The sequence below is a fragment of the Gorilla gorilla genome, chromosome 20 (genome assembly GCF_029281585.2).
Source record: "Gorilla gorilla gorilla isolate KB3781 chromosome 20, NHGRI_mGorGor1-v2.1_pri, whole genome shotgun sequence".
Lineage (NCBI taxonomy): Eukaryota > Metazoa > Chordata > Mammalia > Primates > Hominidae > Gorilla > Gorilla gorilla.
Window position 1 is genome coordinate 30,090,504 of NC_073244.2, and position 16,092 is coordinate 30,106,595.

The window sequence follows — 16,092 nt, forward strand, 5'->3', positions numbered from 1 at the left end:
CCTTACCTTTACTGTCCGTAAAATGCCCTAATGCCGAGCGGGGCGGGTGGTGGTATGGAGAGAATGCTGTTGTTTTATCCAGTCAGTGGCGCTGGCGCGGGAACCGCCCAATCAGGGGCGCAGCCGGAGAGGAGGGCGTGGCTTCCGACATCCGGCGGGGTCTTTACCTCTTGCTCCCTCCAGAGTTTGGGATCCGTCTCTACTGTTCCGCGTCCTCCACCTCGGTAGCCCCTGGTGACTCTGTCACAGCCTCTGTTGACCTATGATCTGCAGGGAGACGCACAGCCAGGACATCCTGGAACCTGGGAAAGGGTGAGTGTGCGGGGTTGGGCAACCCGAGAAGGGAGACCAGGCTGTGAAACTAGCAGGACCGGCCTCTCCACAGTCCGCTCCCAGGTCGCGGACCTGAGTCCCCGCTGGCGCAGCTCCGTCCCAGGCCCCTCTGGCCGCAAGATGGCGGCTGGGCCCACAGCCGGGACCCCAGCGTCCAGCCCCGTCCGTGCGGGGCCATGTCTGGAGCCCCCTGAGCAGCTCTTCACGCAGCCTCGAGTATTTCCCAGGTTGTTCAGGGATGCCAGGCGGGTCATAAGAGCAGAATCCCGACCCGGTGTTTGCGTGGGAAGAACTGCAGCCTATGGGGCTCCCAGTGTCTTTTGTTAAACATTTTGTTTGAGAAGGAGTCTTGCTCTGTCGCCCAGGCTGAAGTGCAGTGCGTGATCACGGCAACCTCCGCCTCTCAGGCTCAGGTGATTCTCGTGCCTCAGCCTACCGAGAAGCTGGGATTACAGACCTGCGCCACCCCGCCCGGCTAATTTTTGTATTTCTAGTAGAGAAGTGGTTTCGCCATGGCGGAAGGGGGTCTGGAACTCCTGGCCTCAAGTGATCCGCCAGCCTTGGCCCCCCAAAGTGGTAAGATTAGGAGCATGAGGCACTGCGCCAAGCCTCTTCTCTTAAAAATTAAAGGGAGTCAGGGTTAAAACCTTAAAGAGGTTATTTGAGCCGTGATTGGTGAAATGGAAAGCACCCCAGCCATAATATGTGGCCCACCTGAGAGACATAAAGCAAAGGGTTTTATAAAGGGCGTGTGAGAAGGCAAACCAAATGCAAGAATTGGTTAGTTATGTAGTTACCTTATTTGTATGATTCAGGTGGAAATTTCCTGGTTATGTAATCAGAGGTTAATTGCAGGTTTATGATTGGTTAATAAAATTCAATTATGATTGAATTTTGTTTCCGCCTAAAATAGTAATTTATAAGATATAAACTCGAGTTAGGTTTTACATTTTTTACTTATGAACACAGGGCACTAGAGCCACTTCAGTCTAATTTCCTGCTTTTTAATTAACACTCCACAGGAGGAGGATTGGTTTTCCTCTGTGACTTCCTAATGTATGGCAAGCAGTACTTCTAATTCACTACCCTCTTCCCCTAGCTTAACTAAGGCTTGCAGTAAAATTATAAATTTCCACTTTCTTTCCTACATTCTCAAATGTAGGAAATGAGGACAAACAACTTCCTCTCTCCAATTTACAACACTATCAACTATTTGGCCTTTATTGTGCGTTTCAGACACAGTGTTTTAATTGTTAATCATGTTTTTACACTGCAGTGGATGGCAGGTTTTTAAAGATTTGTTTTCTGTTTGTAAACACTTTTTTTTTGGAGACAGAGTTTCATTCTTGTTGCCCATGCTGGAGTGCAATGGCATGATCTCAGTCACGCAGCCTCCGCCTCCCAGGTTCAAGTGATTCTCCTGCCTCAGCCTCCCAAGTAGCTGGGATTATAGGCTGCCACCACCCATGCCCTGCTAATTTTTATATTTTGAGTAGAGAGTGGGTTTTGTCTTGTTGGCCAGGCTGGTCTCGAACTCCTGACCTCAGATGATTTATCCGCCTCAGCCTCCCAAGTCTATAAACATTTTACGTGAGAAAAAAAGTAGAAAATAATCCTCTGGAACTCCACTTTAAAAAAAAAAAAAAAAGTCTGCGCCTCTCCTTCTTTTATCTTCCCTAGGCACACACACCCTACTAGTATGTCTTTGGGTGGAAGTTTTGCTTTGGAGAAATTACAGGGCCTTTACAGCAGCCCTTTAGTCTATTCTTGGTAATGAGTTTCAGAACTGTCTGGGATAACCCAACATACCCACAGTGGCCATATATCTTGGAGTGTCTAATGAATATCATCCCCTGAGTCGTCTCTTAGAGGACAGCCTGAGGAGTAAGAGTGTAGCTTCTCAGAAGAGCAACTGGATGGCCTAGGCCTGTGGAAAATTTCCTTGTGTACTATTTGTCTAAAAAGCTAACCTCTTAGAAAATTAAAATTATTTTTTCACAAAGGAATGCTTATACACTGTTGGTGGGAGTGTAAATTAGTTCAACCATTATGGAAGACATGGTGGGAACTCCCTGAAGACCTCAAGACAGGAATACCATTTGACCCAGCAATCCATTATTGGGTATTTACCCAAAGCAATATGAATTATTCTATTATAAAGACACATGCATGCGTATGTGCACTGCAGCACAATTCACAATAGCAAAGACATGGAATCAACCTAAATGCCTATCAGTGATAGACTGGATAAAGAAAATGTACATATAAAACATGGAGTACTGTGCATCCATAAAAAAAAATGAGATTATGTCCATTGCAGGAATGTGGATAGAACTGTAAGCCATTATTCTTAGCAAACTAACACAGGAAAACTAAATACCACATGTTCTCATTATAAGTGGGAGTTAAATAATGGGAACACATAGACCCGTAGAGGGGAACAACACATACTAGAGCCTATTGGAGGAGGGAGGGATCAGGAAAAATAACTAATGGGTAGTAGGCTTAATACTTGGGCGATGAAGTAATCTGCACAACAAACCCCCATGACACACATTTACCTATGTAAAAAATTTACGACGTACCCTTAACTTAAAAGTTAAAAAAATAATTTGTTAGCTTTTCCAATAATTCCCTGATAGCGTTTTGATTTTATGTGTGTATGACACCTATTATGTATCAGAAATTTGGATTACACAGATGAACAGGGTTCAACATACCTGCCGTGTAGGAGTTTATAGTTCATTAGCATGGATAGGTGTGTAAAAAATTAATTTATTCTGGAGAATAATACTTGCACATAAAAAGACTTATAAGGTATTGAGCTGTAAGGTAATAGTGATCAATTCTGCCACTAACATAGCGGGAATATCAAGGAGGGCTTTATAGAAGAGGTGACATTTGAGTGGGTGTCATTGTTTAATAGAACTTTTTGTATTAATGTCGCTGGTGCGGATATTTCATTTCCTTTTTTTTTTTTTTTTTTTTTTTTTTGAGATGGAGTCTCACTCTCTTTCCCAGGCTAGAGTGCAGTGGTGCAGTCTCGGCTCACTACAACCTCCACTTCCCAGGTTCAAGTGATTCTCCCACCGTAGCCTCCCGAGTAGCTGGGATTATAGGCATGAGCCACTGTGCCCAGCCTCAGAGTGTACCCTTTAAAAAATTGTTTAAAAAAAATTTTACCTCTTGACTGTGAAATATATTGAGAGGTCTTCCCCCAATGACATAAAAATGAACAAGTGTGTAAACAGTTAAGAAGTTTTTTCTCAAGCTAATTTTTTTTTTTTTTTTTTTGAGACAGAGTCTTGCTCTGTCCCCCAGGCTGGAGGGCAGTGGCGCGATCTCCTCGGCTCACTGCAAGCTCCGCCTCCCGGGTTCACGCCATTCTCCTGCCTCAGCCTTCCGAGTAGCTGGGACTACAGGCGCCCACCACCTTGCCCGGCTAATTTTTTGTATATTTAGTAGAGACGGGGTTTCACCGTGTTAGCCAGTATGGTCTTGATCTCCTGACCTCGTGATCTGCCCGCCTCAGCCTCCCAAAGTGCTGGGATTACAGGCCTGAGCCACCGTGCCGGGCCGATTTTTTTTTTTTTTTTGAGACGGAGTTTCGCTCTTGTTGCCCAGGCTGGAGTGCAGTGTCGTTATCTTGGCTCACTACAATCTTCACCTCCTGGGTTCAACCAATTCTCCTACCTCAGCGTCCTGAGTAGCTGGGATTACAAGCGCCTGCTGTCAAGGCCGGCTAATTTTTTGAATTTTTGTTTGTTTGCTTGTTTGTTTTGTGTTTTTGGGAGACAGTCTTGCTCTGTCATCCAGGCTGGAGTGCGGTGGCATGATGTCGGCTCACTGAAACCTCTGCCTCCCGGTTTCAAACCATTCTCCTGCCTCAGCCTCCTGAGTAGACAGGTGCGTGCCACCACGCCCAGCTAATTGTATTTTTAGTAGAGACGGGGTTTCGCCATGTTGCCCAGGCTGTTCTCGAACTACTGACCTCAGATTATCCACCTGCCTCGCCCTCCCAAAGATTTGGGGTTACAGGCGTGAACCACGGCGCCCGGCCTAACTTTTTGTATTTTTAGTACATACGGGGTTTCATTATGTTTGCCAGGCTGGTCTCTAACTCATGACCTCAGGTGGTCCATCTGCCTGGGGCTCTCAAAGTGCAGGGATTACAGGTGTGAGCCACCACGCCTGGCCTCTCAACCTGATTTTTATTTTTAGTAGACACATTGGTGATGAGACAATCAGATGTTCGCATTGATGAGAAAAGGCAGAAATGATTTTTGTTGTCTGGATTCTTGAAATAAAATTTTTTCCAAAGGACAAGAAGATCCCATCCCAGTAAGGCAATGCAAGAACCTGCAAGCAAAATGTACCTGAGACTCACAGGGGGGTACAAAGTGTCTCCTGGGAAGGTGGTCACTGAGTAATTTAATGGGCAGGATGGGGATGACAGAATATTTTGAGTGATACTATGGTCCGACTTGACAGTGGAGTCAGACATGTTTGTGTCCCAATCAGCACTGCCACTTCTTGAGTTTGTCACCTTGGAAAGATTTTTTCACTGATTTCAATTTCACTTTTTTTTTTTTGAGATGCAGTCTAGCTCTGTCGCCCAGGCTGGAGTGCAGTGGCACAATCTTGGCTCACCACAACCTCCGCCTCCCGGGTTCAAGCTGTTCTCCTGCCTCAGCCTCCCGAGTAGCTGGGATTACAGGCGCCCACCAGCATGCCCAGCTAATTTTTCTATTTTTAGTAGAGACGGGGTTTCACTGTGTTGGCCAGGCTGGTCTGGAACTCCTGACCTTATGATCTGCCCACCTCAGCTTCCCAAAGTGCTGGGATTACAAGCGTGAGCCACCACGCCCGGCCCAATTTCAGTTTTTTAATAACTGTAAATTACATTTCATCAGAAGAGCTTAAAAGATGTTTAAAAAGTCAAAGACTATGAAAGGTATATTTCAGAAAAATCTAGTGATATGTTTTATTTGTTAAATTTATGTTTTTTTCTGGTTGTGTAATTTTAAATAGAACCCCAGGGGTTTGCTTTGAGAATGCTACCAGAGAAGAGAAATAGGAAAAATCTTTTTTCCATTATGGCTATACGAAGTGAATACATTTCCACAAGCAAATATGATAGATTAATTGGGGCATTGTATATATTTCTCAAACCATCAGCTCCTCTTTTTTTCAAAGTCTAGAATTTGTAATGGTGGATATGTCTGTTCTGCATTCTGTTGTCTAGATATCCAAGTTTAATGCAAAATTTTATGACATGGAACTTGACACTTTCTAGAAATGTTCACATATGGTTGTTTATTAAATTATCTCTCATGGAAATATTTAAATGACATGTTTATTGTCTGAAAAGGACAGATATTTAAGCTTTTTTTTTTTTTGAGAAAGAGTCTCGTTCTTTTGCCCAGGCTGGAGTGCAGTGGTACAATCTTGGCTAACTACAACCTTCACCTCGCAGGTTCAAGCGATTCTCCTGCCTCAGCCTCCCTAGTAGCTGGGATTACAGGTGCACACCACCAGGCCCATCTAATTTTTCTACATTTAGTAGAGACAGGGTTTCACCGTGTTGGCCAGGCTGGTCTTAAACTCCTGACCTCAGCCAATCCACCCGCCTCAACCTCTTAAAGTGATGGGATTACAGGTGTGAGCCATTGTGCTTGGCCCCCTTTAACTATTTTATGTGACTCTTCTCTCTTACCTGAACGTTGCCCAAAAAGAGATTGTGACATATATTTGCGCCCAGCACCAAGGTGATGTAACTCTCCTCTTCAGCCGGGCCTTGCCCACAGAAGAGAGAGTGACTTATTCCTGAGTTTAGCATACAGGTGATTTGATTCTTCTGCTGACTCCCAGAAGTCACTGTAACATATATCCGGGTCCATCGCTGAGGCTGTGTGACTCTCTTCTCCCTGGGACCTGTCCACAGTGGGGATTGTGACATATTGCTTGGCCAAGCACCTACGTGATATGACTCTTTTCTTAGGCCTGGGCCCTACCCACTGGAGTGATTTTGACACATTGCTGGGCCTAGCTCAAAGGTTATATGTGACTTCACACTTCTTCCTGAGCCCTACCCATGAGGGGCACTGTGTCTTAACTCTGAGACACTTAATTAGGTGATGTGACTCTCTTTTTTCAAGATGGAGTCTGGCTCTGTCACCCAGGCTGGAGTGCAGTGGCACAATCTTGGCTCACTGCAACCTCCACCTCCTGGGTTCAAGTGATTCACCTGCCTCAGCCTCATGAGTAGCTGGGATTATAGGCATGCACCGCCACAGTCAGCTACTTTTTGTATTTTTAGTAGAGATGAGGTTTCACCATGTTGGCCAGGCTGGTCTCAAATTCCTGACCTCAAGTGATACACCTGCCTTGACCTCCCAAAGTGCTGGGATTACAGACGTGAGCCACCATGCCCGGCCGATGTGTCTCTTTTGTTTGGACCCTCTTCTTGGGATATTGTGACATAGTGCTGGGCCCAAAATCTAGGTGATGTGACTCTACTCTTTGGTCTCTGCCCAAAAAGGGATTGTGGCATATCACTCGGTCAAGAACCTAGATGAGGTGACTCTCCTCTCCAGCCTGGGACCTGCACACATTGTGTGTTGAGACATATCACTGGGTCTAACACCTAGGTAATGCAACTCTCCTGCAAGGGCCCCGCCCACAGAAGTATTATGAAATATCTTTCTATTAATCACCTAGGTGATGTGACACTCCTCTTCTGCCTGGGAACTGCAAAAAAAGTATTATTACATATCACTGGGCCCAGCACCTAGGTGATGTGACTCTTTGCTCATGCATGTGCTCTGCGAACTGGGGTGTTTGTTACATATAGTTGGGCCTAAACCCTAGGTCATGTGATTCTTTCATTTTCCTGAGCCATACTCATAGCATTTTGACATATTTTTGGGCCCATAATTTAGATGATGTGACTCTCTTGCATGGGCCCTCCCCATAAAGGGTAGTGTGACATATTGTTGAGCCCAGTACATAGGTGATGTGACTCATAGTTCTCTATGGATTGGGCTTTGCCCAAGCAGGGATTGTGATGTGTTGCTGGACTCACCACCTACGTGTTATGACTCTCCTCTTCTGCCTAAGCCCTGAATGCATTGTGTGTTGTGACATATGCCTGGATTCAGCACTTAGGTGATACAACTTTATGACATGGGAACTGCCCACGGAAGTATTATGACATGTCTCCTTTCCATCACCTAGGTGATGTGACCCTTTTATTTTTCTTGTTTCTGGCATATTTTGGGTATAGTGACGTATCATTGAGTTCAACACCCATGAGATGGGAGGCTTCTGCCTGAGCCCAGCACATAAGTGGCCTTGTGACATATCTTTGCATTCATTATCTAGGAGATTTAACCCCCCTTTTCTGCCTACACCCTGACCACTGGGAAGATTGTGACGAATCACTGGTCTCAGCAATCAGGTGATCTGTTTTTCCTGCCTGGTCCTTGCCCACAGATCATTGTAACATATCACTGGGCCTAGCATCTAGGTGATGTGACTCTGCTGACTGTATTCTGCTTTCAGGGGGAGATTTTAACATAACCCTAATCAAGCACCCATGTGTGGGTGTGGCACTTCTGCCTTATCCCTGCCCTCAGAGAAGATTGTGACATATCACTGCCCCAAAATGTGGTGATGTGAGTCTACTGGTCAATACCTATTCACTGGTGGGATTGTGATGCATATCTTATCCAAACTTACAGGTGCAATAATGACTCTCATACCTCTAAACAACCAGTAGCAGATGTAGTTTCTCTCATAGCCAGGGTCAGGAAAATGAGTAATATCCTGGGCCTCCTCTTTGTATGAAGGTCATAAAGAATTAACACTCTCTCACATACTGTGTAAAGTTGTCAAGAGGTACAGAGAATGTCCTAACAGAACTCAGCACACAGGGGAGGTTGTGACACTCATATGCATAGCCTGCCAACAGTAAAGACTGTCATCCTTCCACATAAACACAGCTCAATGTTGAGGTTCTGAATCTCATACCTAGCTGCAGTCAAAAGTTGGAAAATTGAATGTCATATGTTAATTCAGTCCATAGAGAGGTCAGTGTCTCTGAGACCAAGATTCAGCACAATTGTGAGTTGTTGACTTCAATAAATGACACAATTTGCAGGAGGGATTGAGGTTTTCATACACAAATCCAGACCGTCATTGAGACTCATTCATGTACTTATACCCAACATACAGAGGGTATTATGTCTCATACCTAGAACTAAAAAAATGTGTGAAATTGTTAATCTCATACCTCCACCTTCATCCAGATGTGATTGTGACATACAATTCTGCCCAGCAACTGAGTGATTTGACTCTCCTGCCTGGGCCCAGTGTACAGACGGGGTTGTCCCATATTGCTCGACCCAGCATTTAGGTGATGTGAATCTATTCTTTTGCCTTAGTGCTTTTCACAGAGGGCATTGGACATATCACTGTGAGTAATGTCCAGGTGATGTGACTTTTCTCTACTTCTGGGCTTTTCCCAAGAAGGGATTGTAATATATTTCTGGGTCCAGAACCTAGGTGATGTGACTCTCCTCTCCTGCCTGGTTTCTCTTATACATTGTGTATTGACATGTGGCTGGTTCTAATACCTTGGTGATGTAAATCTGTATGGGCCCTGCCCACAGAGGTGTTATATCTTTTCATTCATCACCTAGGTGATGTAATTCTCTTTTTCTGCCTGGGCCCTGCCGGAAGGGAGGATTGTGGCATATCACTAGGCCCAGCACCTAGGTGATATGATTCACCTGTTTTTCCTGCGCTCACATATTTTGAGTACTGTAAAATATTACTAGACCTACCACCTATGGGATTGCGTGCTCCTGCTTGGGCTCTGCCCACAGGGACCTTGTGACATATATCTGCATCCATGAAGTAAAAGATGTGACATTTCTTGCCTGCACCCTGCCCTGCACAGGAAAGATTGTGACATATCCCTGGAACCAGACACAAGGTGATTTGGCTCTTCTGCCTCTGTCTTGCCCCCAGGGAGCATTGTGACAGTGCTGTGACTCTGTTGCCTGTGCTGTGCTTTCAGGAGAGAATTGTAACATATCCCTGGCTGAGCACCTAGGTGGTGTGACACTGCTGCTTGGTTCCTTCCCTCAGGGAAGATATCCTTGGCTGAAATCCCAGGTGATGTGACTCTCCTCCTAACTCCCTACCTACAGGTTAAATGGTGACATATACTATAGTCAGCTTATAAGTGCGATGATTACTCTCATAACTCAAGTCAGCTATTAGAAGAAATAGTGTCTCTCATAGCTTGCCTTAGATGAGTCACATCCTTGGTCTTCTCTTTTTATGAATGACATAAAGAATTGCCACACTCCCACATATCATATAATGCCCTTGAGTGTTACAAAGAGTGTTATCCCAGGGCACAGCACAAAAGTGAGCTTGTTTCTAATATGCACACCTTGCCAACCATTAGGATTATCACCTTCACACATGGAAAGAGCCCATTGCTGAGGTCTTGAATCTCAAATGCAAACACTGTCCACAGTTGGAATTGTGACTGTCATATATGAGCCTCCAGCCACAGTTGAGATGGTGACACGTTTCTAAACTCAGAACATAGCAGATGAGGACTACTATCCAAACCCAACCAACTGGAGAGATGTTTACCCCAATACCTGGGCTTAGGGCCAGAAGTATGGTCATGGGTGCTTACAAACATGATTTTAGAGTAAATTGTGACTCTAATTTACACTGGATAAAGCCTTTGAGTAGTACAGAGAGTGTACTAGCCGGATTGCATTCAGTTGAGATCGTGCCACTGCACCCCAGCCCAGGTGACAGTCTGAGACTCTGTCTCCCCATGTGTGTATGTGTGTGTATATATATATATATATTTTTTTGGACGGAATATCTCTCTGTTGCCCAGGCTGGAGTGCAGTGGCACGATCTCAGCTCACTGCAAGCTCCACCTCCCAGGTTCACGCCATTGTTCTGCCTCAGCCACTCCAGTAGCTGGGACTACAGGTGCCTGCCACCACACCTGGCTAATTTGATATATATATATAAATTTTTTTTTTTTTTTTAAGACAGTCTCACTGTCACCCAGGCTGGAGTGCAGTGGCGTGATCTCAGCTCACTGTAACCTCCACCTCCTGGGTTCAAGTGATTCTCCTGCCTCAGCCTCCTGAGTAGCTGGGATTACAGGCACGCACCACCATGCCCAGATAACTTTTGTATTTTTAGTAGAGATGGAGTTTCACCATGTTCACCAGGATGGTCTCGATCTCCTGACCTCATGATCTGCCTGCCTCAGTCTCCCAAAGTGCTGAGATTACAGGCGTGAGCCACCACAGCCGGCCTGGAGATTTTTACTGTTGTATGAACACACATCAAATAGCATACATCATCATTTTCTCACATAAACATAGCCTACTTTTGAAGTTTTGACTCTCACACATAGAGGTAGTCAGAGGTGGAAAAATTGACTCTCATATGTGGATTCAGTTTGCAGGTGAGTTGATGACACTCAGAGCAAGATTCAGCACACCTATGAGTCTGTGACTTCACTAATTAGACAGAGTCCACAGGAGGAGTATAGGCTGTCAGGTACAAATTTAGTTCATCGTTGAAATTGTAACTCCTGTTCTTAGACACAATATATAGGAAGGGTTAACTTCCTATTCCTAAAACCAGAACATGTGTGGGATTGTTAATTTCATCCCTGCACCTTCCTGCAGGTTTAATTGTAACATTTTCAGCACCTGAGTGATCTGACTCTCTTGCTTAAGACCAGCCCACAGATGGAATAGTGACATATTGCTGAACCCTGAACTGAAAGGATGTGACTCTATTTTTCTTTATTGGTGCTGCTCACAGAGGACATTGTGACATATCGCTGGGCCTTGCACTTAGGTGGTGCGAGTCTCCTCCTTTGCCTTGGCACTGCCCACAGAATGCATTGTCACGTATCTCTGGGCCCCACACCCAGGTTATGTGACTCTCCTGACTGTCCCCTGACCATATAAGCAATTATGACATATTGCTGGGTCCAACTCTCTGGTATAACTCTACTGCCAACAAGGAGCACTGTGACATATATTTCCACTCATCATCAAAGTGATGTGACTCTCTTCTCCTGCCTGTTCCCTGCTCACAGGGGGAGTTGTGACATATCACTTGGCTCCGTACCAAACAAGTGTGATTCTTCTTCCATCATAAGTTCTGCTGGCAAGGGAGATTGAGACATATTATGGAGCTCTGCACCAATGTGACATTACCGTTTTGTCTTGGCCTGGACCTCAGAAGGCATTGTGACATATTACTGGGCTCAACAACAAGGTAACATGAGTCTCCTGTATGGACCCTGACAACAGAGCATTGTGACATATCTTTAAGAGCATCAACTATTTGATGTGACTCTCCTTTTACACAAGGCTTCCCTCATATGAGAGATTGTGACATACCTTCTGGCCCAGAAATCAGATGACATGTTTCTTCTGCCTGAGCTTTGCTTACAGGGAGCATTGTGACATATCACTGGTCTCAGCACCCATGTGATGTGACTCTACTGTCTGTGCCCTGATTTCAGGAGGAAATTGAACATATCCCTGACTGAGCACCCAGGTTTTAACTCTTCTGCCTGGTGTCTGCTCTCAGAGAAGATTGTGACATATCCCTGGCCTGTTACCCAGATGATGTAACTCTCCTGCTCACTCCCTATCCACAGGGGAGATTGTGACATATGTCTTTGTTCAGATCATAGGTGTGATGTTTACTCTCATATCAAAAATCAGCCAATAAGAGACAAACTATCTTTCATATGTGGGCTTGGGAAAATGGGTAAGATTCTGGCTCTCCTCTTTGTAGGAAGGTCAGAGAGAATTACACTCTCACATATTGTATGAAGCCCCGGGTGGTACAGAGAGTGTCCTAACAGGTTGCAGAAAACATGAGATTGTTTTTGTGTATGCACACTTTGCCAATTGTTAAGATTATCACCTTCATCCATGGACAGAGCCTACTGGTGTGGTCTTAAATCTTACAGGTGGATGCAGTGCAGAGTTGAAATTGTGACTGTTGTAAGTGAACATCAGGCAACAGCTGAGGTGGTGACTTATTAATAAGCCTAGCTTATAGGTAGGTAGCAACTCTCATATCTGGACCCAGCCATTACAGAGGTGTTAACTCTCATATCTGGGCATAGAGCCACAGGTACGATCATGGGTCCATAGCAGCACAAATGTCTCCCAGCCACAAAAGATTGTGACTCTCATGCATACCTTATAAATTCCTCAGGTGGTACAGAGAGTGTTCTAACTAGGCTCAGTGTAGAGTTTAGGTTTTCACACTCATGCACACCCAGCCAACAGTAAAGATTTTCATCTTTTCACATGAACTCAGTCCACTGGAGGTTCTGAATCTCATATGCAGAGACAGTCACAAGTTGGAAAATTTACTCTCATAAGTGAATTCAGTCCAAAGGTAAGTTGGTGACTTTCAGACCAAGATTGAACACACCTATTAGTCTGTGATTCCACTAAGGTGACACAGCCAGTAAGAGGGATTGAGTCTCTCATTCAGTGATTCAATTCATTCTAAAAATTGCGACTTGTGTGCTTAGATCCAACATACAGGAGGTGTTGACTTTCATACCAAGAACTGGGGTATATACAGGATTGTTAATGTCATCCCTGGTCTTTCCTGCGGGTGTGATTTTGGCACACACTTCTGCCCAGCACCTTAGTAATGTGATTCTTCAGAATTGGCCCAGCCTACAAATAGGATTGTGCCACACTGCTGGACCCAGCACCTAGGTGATGTAACTCTGTTCTGCCTTGGTGCTACTTGAAAAAGACATTGTAATATATCTCAGAGCCTTGCATCCAGGTAATGTGAGTCTCCTCTCATGCCTTGCTGCTGCACACAGAAGCAGGATATGCACAGGATTGTTAATCTCATCTTGGACCTTCCTGCACGTGTGACTGTGACAGATGCTTCTGTGTAGAACCTGAGTGATTTTACTCTCCTGTCTGGATTTAACCCACAGATGAATTGTGACATATTGCTGCAGCAGAAACTAGGTGATGTGACTCCATTGTCTTGCCTCTGTGCTTTCCACATGGGGCATTTGGACATATCACTGTGCCTTGCACCCAGGGGATGGGAGTTTTCTCTCCTGCTTTGGTGCCATCCACAGTGAACATTGTGAAATATTGCTGCCCTCCCCCCTAGTTTATGTTACTCTCCTGCCTCTGCTTTGCTCACATAGGTCATTGTGACAGTGTGACATACTGCTGGGTCTAAAACTCAGGTAGTGTAACTCTCTTGTTTGGGTTCCGCCTGCAGGAGCCATTGTCACATATCTCTGTGCTCATCACCCAGATGATATGACTCCCTTTTACTGCCTGGTTTCTTCTCACAAAACATCTTGTGACATATTGCTAGGCCCCATACCTAGCTGGTGTGACTCTTCTTTTAGGGTCCACCTGCTGCAGAGATTGTAACAAACTGCTGGGCCCAGCAGCATAATGATATTACTCTTTTGCCTTGGGCCTGCCCTCAGAAAGCACTGTAACATTCATGGGCCCAATGCCGAGGTGATGTGTGTCTTCAGCCTGGACCCTGCCCACAGGAGGCATTGTAACATATCACTTGGCTCATCAGATGTTTGACGTTATCCCCTCCCCTCTCCTACCCTGTGTTTGCCTATAAGAGACATTGTCACAAGTTTCTGGGCCCAGCACCTAGGTGATATCTTCCTGGGACCTGCCATATGGGGATTGTGATATATCGCATGGCCCAGTACTTACTTGATGTGACTCTCCTCTCATGCCTGGGCCCTGCTTACAGGTGTGATTGTGACACATAGCTTGGCCTAGCCCCTAGGTTATGTTACTCTCGTCTTATCCTTCAGTTATTTTCACAATGGGCATTGTGACATATTGCTGGACTGGGAACCCAGGTGATGTGACTCTCCTCTACTGCCTGAAATACAACCAAAAAGAAAGCTTGGCCAGGATTCTAGGTGACGTTATTCTTTTCTCCTGCCTAAACCCTGCATACGTTGTGTATTTTGACACATCGTTGGGGCCAACACCTAGGTGATATAACTCTCCTGCATGTGCTTTGCCTACAGGGGTATGATGATGTATCTTTTCATTCATCACCCAGGTGGTATGACTCTCCACTTATGCCTGGGCCTTGATGAAAGAAAAATTGTGACATATCCCTGGACTTAGCACTTAGGTGATGTAACTCACCTTTATTGCCAGGGCATGGAATATTATGAGTATTGTGACAAATCTCTTGGCCTGACACCTAGGGGATGAGAGACTCCTGCCTGGGCCCTGCCCACAGGATGCTTTGTGGCCTGTCTTCTGGTTTTATTACCTAGAAAGATGTGACTTTCCTCTTCTGCCTGCATTCTTCCCACAGAGAAGATTGTGACATCACTGGACCCAGCAATTAGAAAATGTTTCTCTCCTGCCTGAGCCTTGCCCACAAGAACATTGTGACATATCCTTGGGCTCAGCACCCAGGTGATGGAACTCTGCCACCTGTGCCCTGTCTACTTAGGCTATTGTGAAGTATAGCTGGTTTCAATACCCAGGTGATGTAACTCTCCTGCCAGGCCACTGCCTTCCAGTGATATTGTGACATGTCTTTGTGCCAATCACCCAGGTGATGTGAATCTTTTCACCTGCCTGGTCCTTGTTCACTAGGGGATAATAATACATATTGCTGGTTTCAGCACCAAGCTGATGTGACTTGTCTCTTCTTCATAGATTCTACCCCCCAAAAAACTGACATATCACTAGGCCCATCAGCAAAGTTATTTTGCCTGGTCCTGCCCTTAAAAGACATTGTGACATATTGCAGTGACCAGAACCAATGTAATTTGTCTCTTGCCTAAACCCTGCCTACTGGGGGAATTGTGATAGATCTCTTGGCCAATCAACTGTTTGATGTGACTTTCCTTTGTGGGTTTTTTGTTTTGTTTTTGATGGAGTTTCACTCGTTTCCCAGGCTGGAATGCAATGGCGCAATCTCGGCTAACCGCAACCTCCGCCTCCCAGGTTCAAGTGATTCTACTGCCTCAGCCTCCCAAGTAGCTGGGATTACAGGCCTGCACCACCACGCCCAGCTAATTTTTTGTATTTTTAGTAGAGACAGGGTTTCTTCATGTTGGTCAGGCTGGTCTCGAATTCCTGACCTCAGGTGATCTGCCCAGTTCGGCCCCCCAAAGTACTGGGATTATAGGTGTGAGCCACTGTGCCTGGTGACTCTCTTTTTTTACCAGGGCTTTGCCAGTAGTAGAGATCGTGACCTATCTCTGGGCCTATCACCTAGATGTTATGACTTTCCTCTCCTGCCTGGTCCACGCCCACAGAAAAGAGAGTGACTTACCGCTAGGCTCAACACACAAGTGATGCGATTCTTCTGCATGATCCCAGCCCACACCACTTACTGTGACATCTCTAGGCCCATCACCTAGATGATGTGACTCTTCTTCTTGGGAACTGTCCATAATGAGGATTGTGACACATCACTTGGCCCAGCACTTATGTGATAAGACTCTTCATTTGCCTGGGCCGATCAATTTGGGTGACTGTGTCATATAGCTTTACTCAGCCCCTAGGTTATGTGACTCTCCTGTTTTTCCTGAGTCCTACCCACAGAGGTCGTTGCAACATATTTCTGAGCCCCTCATTTAGGTAATTTGACTGACTCTCCTGCCTGGGCCTTCTGCTCGGT

At 45.4% G+C, this 16,092-nt stretch overlaps 1 long non-coding RNA gene across 2 annotated transcripts in view; it reads left to right on the forward strand.

Moving 5' to 3' along the window:
• Positions 1–137: 137 nt before the first annotated feature.
• The window catches only part of LOC101128106 (uncharacterized), a 129,241-nt gene continuing 113,286 nt past the window's right edge, over positions 138–16,092 (forward strand). For both annotated transcript variants that reach the window (XR_008674316.2, XR_008674320.2), the window contains exon 1: positions 138–312. This is a non-coding gene — a long non-coding RNA (uncharacterized lncRNA). The remainder of the gene's footprint in view (positions 313–16,092) is intronic.